General features: G+C 41.7%; 1 long non-coding RNA gene across 1 annotated transcript; it reads left to right on the forward strand.

Annotated features, from left to right (window-relative positions):
* The first annotated feature begins 1507 nt into the window (after window positions 1-1507).
* Window positions 1508-6538, forward strand: LOC106998978 (uncharacterized). Its single transcript, XR_013394933.1, has 3 exons — window positions 1508-1953; window positions 2864-3055; window positions 6037-6538. It is a non-coding gene; the product is annotated as an uncharacterized LOC106998978 (long non-coding RNA).
* The last annotated feature ends 344 nt before the right edge of the window (window positions 6539-6882 follow it).

Here is a 6882-nt window from a genome sequence, read left to right on the forward strand (position 1 = left end):
AGAACTATAATGTTGCAATCAGGAAAAATCAGTTTTAACAAGATGCCTAGAGTGCTTATTCAATACCGTGCTCATAGAGGTAACTGAATTCACATGTGTAAGTGCCAGGGTCTCATGTGGCCGTAGGATAGACATTAGAAATCTTCTCTACAAGCTGAAAGGAGTTGCAAAATTTACACAGGGCATCATACACGCAAGCGAGATTACTAGGGACGATTTTACTTCTAAGCCCACGGCATTGAGTCTTTGGGTTTGTAGGTCCTTCCCTTTGAGGATTCACATGGGAAGGCTGCTTAGTCCCGTAAACTGTTAAATCTGAATTCTTGAAGTTTAGAATAGTGATAGAGGGGGTCTTGAATGGGCAGAAAATGAAGCTTTGGGGCTTAATGGCATCTTAAATTCATACCGTTAAATGAATACTGTCAAGCGGGGCAGAGGCAGGAATAGAACGCCTAATGGCTCTGGCCTGAGGGCCAAAGCACTTTTAAATAACAATTATAATAGAAAGCCAAGTGATAATTAAAGGTTATGGTGTGCTCCACTCTTCAAAGCTTTACATGGTATCTAGCATCCTTTTGAACAGATGTGCTGAATGAAGAATCAAAATATAAAAGAAAAATATTGGGCACACAGAGAAAAACTGAAAACACTTGCAAATATTCTTTTACAAAAGGACTAAAAGTCTATGTGTCCTAGAATCTTTGAATCTGGTTTGGGGGACATTCTTTGCCTTTATGTAAATATGTAAACACATCTTTGATTAGAGGTAGAGAAGGGGAGAGATTGCGAGAGAGAGAGAGAGATCAAACTCCAAGTCAGTGTTCCCAGTGCTCAACCTTTCAATAATCCACCATGATTACCCTGCAGTAGAAATGTCTCAGCAGGTCCAAACTGATGCAGCCTTAAGGACCCAAAGTGATGTATTGAGGGCCTCAAATCACACATGGCATCTGCTATTTTAGGTAGAGTGGAAACTTGTTTGTGGAATATATTTTCGCAAATCTATTTTTTCTTGACTATGAAACTATCTATAAAAATCAAGGACAAGAGGTGTACAAATAAATTGAAAGGCTGGAAATAAAGAAAATGGAGAATAAAATGGCTTTAAAATTCAAGAGGATTCAATTTATGATGAGAGTAATGAAAGATCCATAGTTGAGTTGATTGACTTTATACATGTTGTCCGGAGCTGCACCACCCGGCCATAGCGAATAATAACTGACGATTAAAAACGCCTGAGCTCTATTCATTTCCACCTTCTACCTCCTCCCTAGATTTACCTTTTTCCCTGTATTAATACCTCATAAAAGATGGCGCTCTTCCTGCTGCTTCTTCACCCATTTTTCCCGCGCCCGTGAAAATTACTACCTGACAGCGCAGGTGCAACATGACGTTCGACCAGAGAAACCAATACCTATCTGGCCACGCCTCCATTATGAGATCATTTTCGCCTTGGCCCAACCCCTTCCCCTCCAAGTGTATATAAGGCACTGCATTACCGCCATTAAGAGAGACTTGATCAGAGCACTGTCTTGTCTCCATTTCTCGTATCTCTTGTTCCCCAAATTCCCACCCCCTCCTTCAGGGCCTGCTTCGACTATCCCGCGGGCCGGGATAACATGTGACTTTTTTCCCCCTTCCATCTCCTTACCTTCTGCTCTCTGCCTTCCTCCTTTGGAGCATGCTGTAATAGAAGTTTTACTAGGCTCATCATCCATTTATAGAACCACTGCTCCCCATCTTTCACTTAGTTTGTGCATCACTGACTTTACCCAATGGCTTCCAGGCCCTGCAAAGCCAGGCATGACCAATGAGACACTCCATTTTCCTGGTTGCAGTTGTTAAAAATACAATGGCAAGTTTTACAGGAGCCACTGTCAAAGAGGGACTCTCTAAGTGGGGAGGGGTGGCTGCTAAACTGGGAAGAGCCTGCCTGTGAAAAAATTGCTAACGGTAAGAAGAGAACCGTGAGTACATGAGTGTCTAGTTTGAGGCCCTAGATTGGCCTTAAGCTAGAAACATCTTGGATTTCCAGTTAAGTGAGATAATTTTTTTAAGGTCACTTGAGTAGGTTTCTGGGTTTCTGTTACTTGCCAAAAAACAAGTCTTACTTAATACAGAAATGCAAGAAGAGCTAGAAGTTCTTAGCTTGGAACCCAGACATCCTTAGCTAATTAAATTTCAGAGGACAAAGATTACCTGGAACCCTGCAGTTATAGTTGGCAAAAAGGAAGAACATAGTATCTCTGATCTTATTAAAGCACCTCTCAAACAACCGTCAAACTTTTTACAATTTTGCCTTTCATGTTCACCAGAACCTGGGTTCTTTTAAGACATCATGGTGGCTTAGTGGATCAATAAATGGTACCTTTACCCAGCTTGTTCCTTGGCCTCTTGAGATCCTCATTCTCTCATCCCACAGAGAATCCACTGCCCCCAGCCTCCTTACCTAGCTTCCTCTTGTTGTCTGCTTTTCTCCAGGGTAACACCCAGTACACTGTCCCTGTTAAATACTTCCTATCTCATGTACCCTTTAGTTACACTGCCTTCTCAGAAACTAGATACTGCCTACATTCACCTGTATATTCACAGAACCCAGTACCAGGCCTGCTACAGTAAAGTTTGCATTTAATTGAGTTTGTGGCTCAGCTCAGACTTTCTGACCACCACTAACCACCCCGTCTCTGCCTCCTTGGAATTCTAAGGGACTCTCCTGCTTCTGATGCTTGCTGTTTCCTGCTTGACTTTGTCATTAAAAAACCCATGTCTATAAACGTACTTGTATAGTTATTGAATACTTACCAACTAATCACTTATGTGCTTTAACTTGTCCAATCTTCACAACAACCTTTCCATCTTACAGATGAAGAGACCAGACCTGAGAGGTTAAGTGGCTTGCCCTGGGTCACCCAGCTAGTAAGTGGAGTGGTCAGAGTCGAAGCAAGCGGTGTGTTCCTCATCACTAACCTGTTTTCAGCTGGAGCACTACTAGTTCTTCGTGGGCTCAACGTGCATCCTTTATATTGTTGAATTACCCTCCCAACAGCCCTATTAGGTAGGTATGATTATTAGTTCTATTTTCCAGATAAGAAAAATGAGGGTCAGTGAGGTTAAATCATTTGTCCAAGTTTACCTTGCTGATAAGTGACAGGACAGAGAATAAACCCCGAACTGTTTGATCCCAGAGCCCACATTGGTCAACCATTCTGCCAATCAGTTTTCTGTTAATTGATTGATGATTATATCAGAAGCAACTACCAGGGTCATCTGACCTTTAATTACCATCTGTGGTTCTTATTGTTTAAGAGGTATAACAACAGCCACTTCATAGGATTACCATAAGAGCTTCAAGCTATGTTGTAAAGTTGCAAGAGTGTTTGGCATACTAGAGCAAGTGCTCGACAAATGATAATTATCATTACTATTTTGTTGTTTTTTGAGTGCTCCTTGTGCCAGATAAGTGCTTTACCTGTATTATCTGATTCAATTATCACATCAACTTCATAAGTACCATTATCATGCTTCTTTTATAGATGTGAGAACTGGGGCTCAGAAAAGTAACTTGCCCCAAATTACACAACTAGTTAGTGCATAGGGCTGCACAATTAGTTGTCTGATGGAGTAGCGTGGTACTAGCACTCTTTATTACTTAGAAAGTTCTAGTAAAGAGATCAGGCAGTCCAATTACCACTGGGTGTATTGACCTCTTCTCGGGTTCTATTAGTTTCTGGTTTTTTTGAGTGGTTCCTTAGCCACATGAGCCTCAGCTTTGTAGATAAAGAATTGGAGCCTCTGTAGCCACAACTTTACATAGACAAACTCTGGGGAACAGCAGCTGCTGAAGGGAAAAAGAAAATGGACAGTATTCAGAGCACGAAGGGCTGAACACATGACGTTATCCCATTTGAAGCCTCTTTCCACCTGGCCAGCCGAAGGCTCCAACAGCTACAGGTGCAAACCCCTTCCTTGTCCCACGCTTTTCCTGATGCTCCTCACGGGACCCTGGTACAACATGAGAGAGAGAGAGCTGGCAATTCTCTTGTTAATTTAAGCCTTGTACATTATTCAGACTTAAAAAAAATCCATATTGAGTCTAAAAGTATCTGGACCAGCTGTCTGTATAGATTAAATAATACAGATGGCTTCGTGAAATGCTATAGCAGAAAAGAAAGTGTTTTCACCATAGAACGAGTCAATCCAGAAAGCACAGGGGACAATAGATTTCTTTACCTCGTATAACCCAATTTCTTCTCTTCTTAGCTCAGCTGGCTTAAATGTACTGTGCCGTCGCCAAATCTTCAGTCTACTTGGGCTATTTAAGTAGAGTCACAATGTTTCCTTTTTCTAGAAAAGATTAAAAAATAAACAACCAAAATTTGATGGTAGAGAATGGCATTTGGAATAAAGGATTAATCAGTTCTGTCACTCTCACTTGGGCAGCAAAATCAAGCCTCTTGTGTTGGGAAATACTGCTGGATGGGATAATTTCCACATTGCCAGGCTGTTTTTCTTTTTAATATCACAGCTGATTTGCTGCGGCGGAGGCTGCTGCAAACTGCTGGCACCATTTCTGGTTACAAAATGTGTCTGCCAAACAGCTCAGTGTAGAAAGAGCCATACTGTATTCTTTGATGGTGGGCTCATTTGGCAGGGAACAGATCTGCATAGAAAGAGACTCAATTCATCTCCCCTGCACCTCGTTGTGGGCTGAACAAAGTGAATGTATCAGATTGTCCTTGTGGAAATCAGTGACATAAATTTCTACTCTCTTCACCAATACTGCAGTTGGAAACTTTCCGCTGTTTTAGTGATGTGTTTCCTTTTACCCTTGTTCCCCGGTACACATGGCAGCAGGAACCCAGGAAAATGCAGATGGTTCACCTCTGCCGCCTCTGTGCTTGAGAGACACAAATGAGAGTGGGTGCCGAAAGCTGTTTGAATTCATCATTAATTGTGAAACACTTCTGCCAGTTCTCTTCTGAGCATGAAAAATGTAAAATTAGAAAAAGTTAGATGAAGTTATAGAATGTAATTCTCTCGCCTGAAAACTCTCAGATCAGTGTACTGTACTCTGCAGATGATGATTACACGGCCTTTTTTTTTTTCTGTCTCCATTCACAGATGTCAATACATGGTGAGTGGTTTCCAGAAATTTACTTCATCTACAACTAAAAGCAAGAGAGGAAGGCAGCATGAACCACACTGGCACACTGCCAGCTCAGCACTCTCCACCAGGAACTCAGCCCCATGCCAAGCCACTCCTGGAAGCCAAAGCAAGAGAGCTAGGGCACATTTTTAAAGGACACATTTTAAAACAAGAATTACACTGTCACAGCACCTACTTTCTCTCTCTTTCAAAATTCTAACTCAAAGAATCAGCCTCTCACATTAGGGGAAATAGATAATGATTCAGTCAAAGGTGAATGAAAATACATTATTTACATTCATTTCAGAGTTGTTTTAGGCAATACCTATTTTTAAGTGAAACAAATGAAGAATTTTTTTCTCAATATTGGCTACTGATATTAACATCTAACTAGACAGGAAGCGAGGAACTAAGAGAAGGGAATAGATAATTAAGGCCATCATGCAGTTTTACTCTGAGCTCTGCAAGTCATTTAACCCCACTTTTCATTTATCCATGCATATATTCAATGCTGAGAATTTATAGTGGCCTCAGAAAGAAATTCTAGGTAATTTTTATTGAGCTCTTACCACGTGGCAGACACTATTCACAGTGCTTTGCTGTATTCCCGCATTCCATCCTCACAAAATGCTATGAGGTCAGTATTATTTTTAGCCCCATTTCACAGAGAAAAAAAATAAAAACATAAAGAGGTTAAGTAATTTTCCCAAGGTAACACAGCTGCTGAGTGTGGAGTGAGGGTGTGAATTGAGGTAGTCAGACTTTAGAGCTGACATTCTAACCAAGTTTACTCCAAAACCATGATGGTGGGGGTGGTCCTAGTGGAGGGCTTTGGAGCCATTTCTGCTTCTGAAGGGTTTATTTTTATACCCTTACTGCCTTCTTTACAGGGATGCTTTGGGAATGAACAAGAGAAGTGTCCTACTGGCAGGAAGAAATAAATGACTCATAGTGAAGAAGGAGGAGGGGCAAAAACCCTTTTAAGCCACAAAGATACCATTTTGTGCACCGGAGGAGGTCACTGAATAAATCACAGGAGAGAAATAGATCTTGGGAGGTCACATGGATAATAGTCCTGCCTTTGGGGAGGACACCCTGCTGCCAGAAAAATGATTCAAGAGAATTCTTGCTGCAGCAAGGGGATTGGGTTACTCATGTTAAACAGTGCCCGAGAGCATATGCTTTATGAAGTTGACCAGATGTCCTGTTTGGTTAGGACTCTCCAGGTTTCTTAATGGCTTTGAAGAGTGTCCTGGGAGTCACCCGGAGCAACCAGGCTTGGTTCTAGGTCCCCCATTGACACTTTGTAAAGGGCTTTGGGTTACTTTGTGTGTTACCACTTTGCAATTGTTCAGGTCACCAAATAAATCAGAGGATTTGCTAGCCTGGCAATAGTTCAAAGCTCTGTGTTCCTTTTCCTGTTTTAGATTTATTTATTCCAACAACTTTTCCTGAGTAGTTCTTTGGGCCACACTTGGGGACAAACAAGTCCTGGTCCCTTGCTTCCAGGAGCTCATGGTGAGGAGAGCTGAAGCCCAGTGAACTCTGAGAGATCTAGTGCTCTGCTACTCACCACTAAGGCTCTGTCAGATGAGGAGTAAACAGGATGTCCGTTTTTCTCTCTTCTCTGGTGCTCTGTCCCCCATGTCCCATCTTTTTCTCTTCTATTTGACTGGTCGATGACTTTATGCTGATCCAGCATTAGACAATTCTCAGACACTGATTAAAAAATCCCA

This window comes from Macaca mulatta, chromosome 6 (genome assembly GCF_049350105.2).
Source record: "Macaca mulatta isolate MMU2019108-1 chromosome 6, T2T-MMU8v2.0, whole genome shotgun sequence".
Taxonomy (NCBI): domain Eukaryota; kingdom Metazoa; phylum Chordata; class Mammalia; order Primates; family Cercopithecidae; genus Macaca; species Macaca mulatta.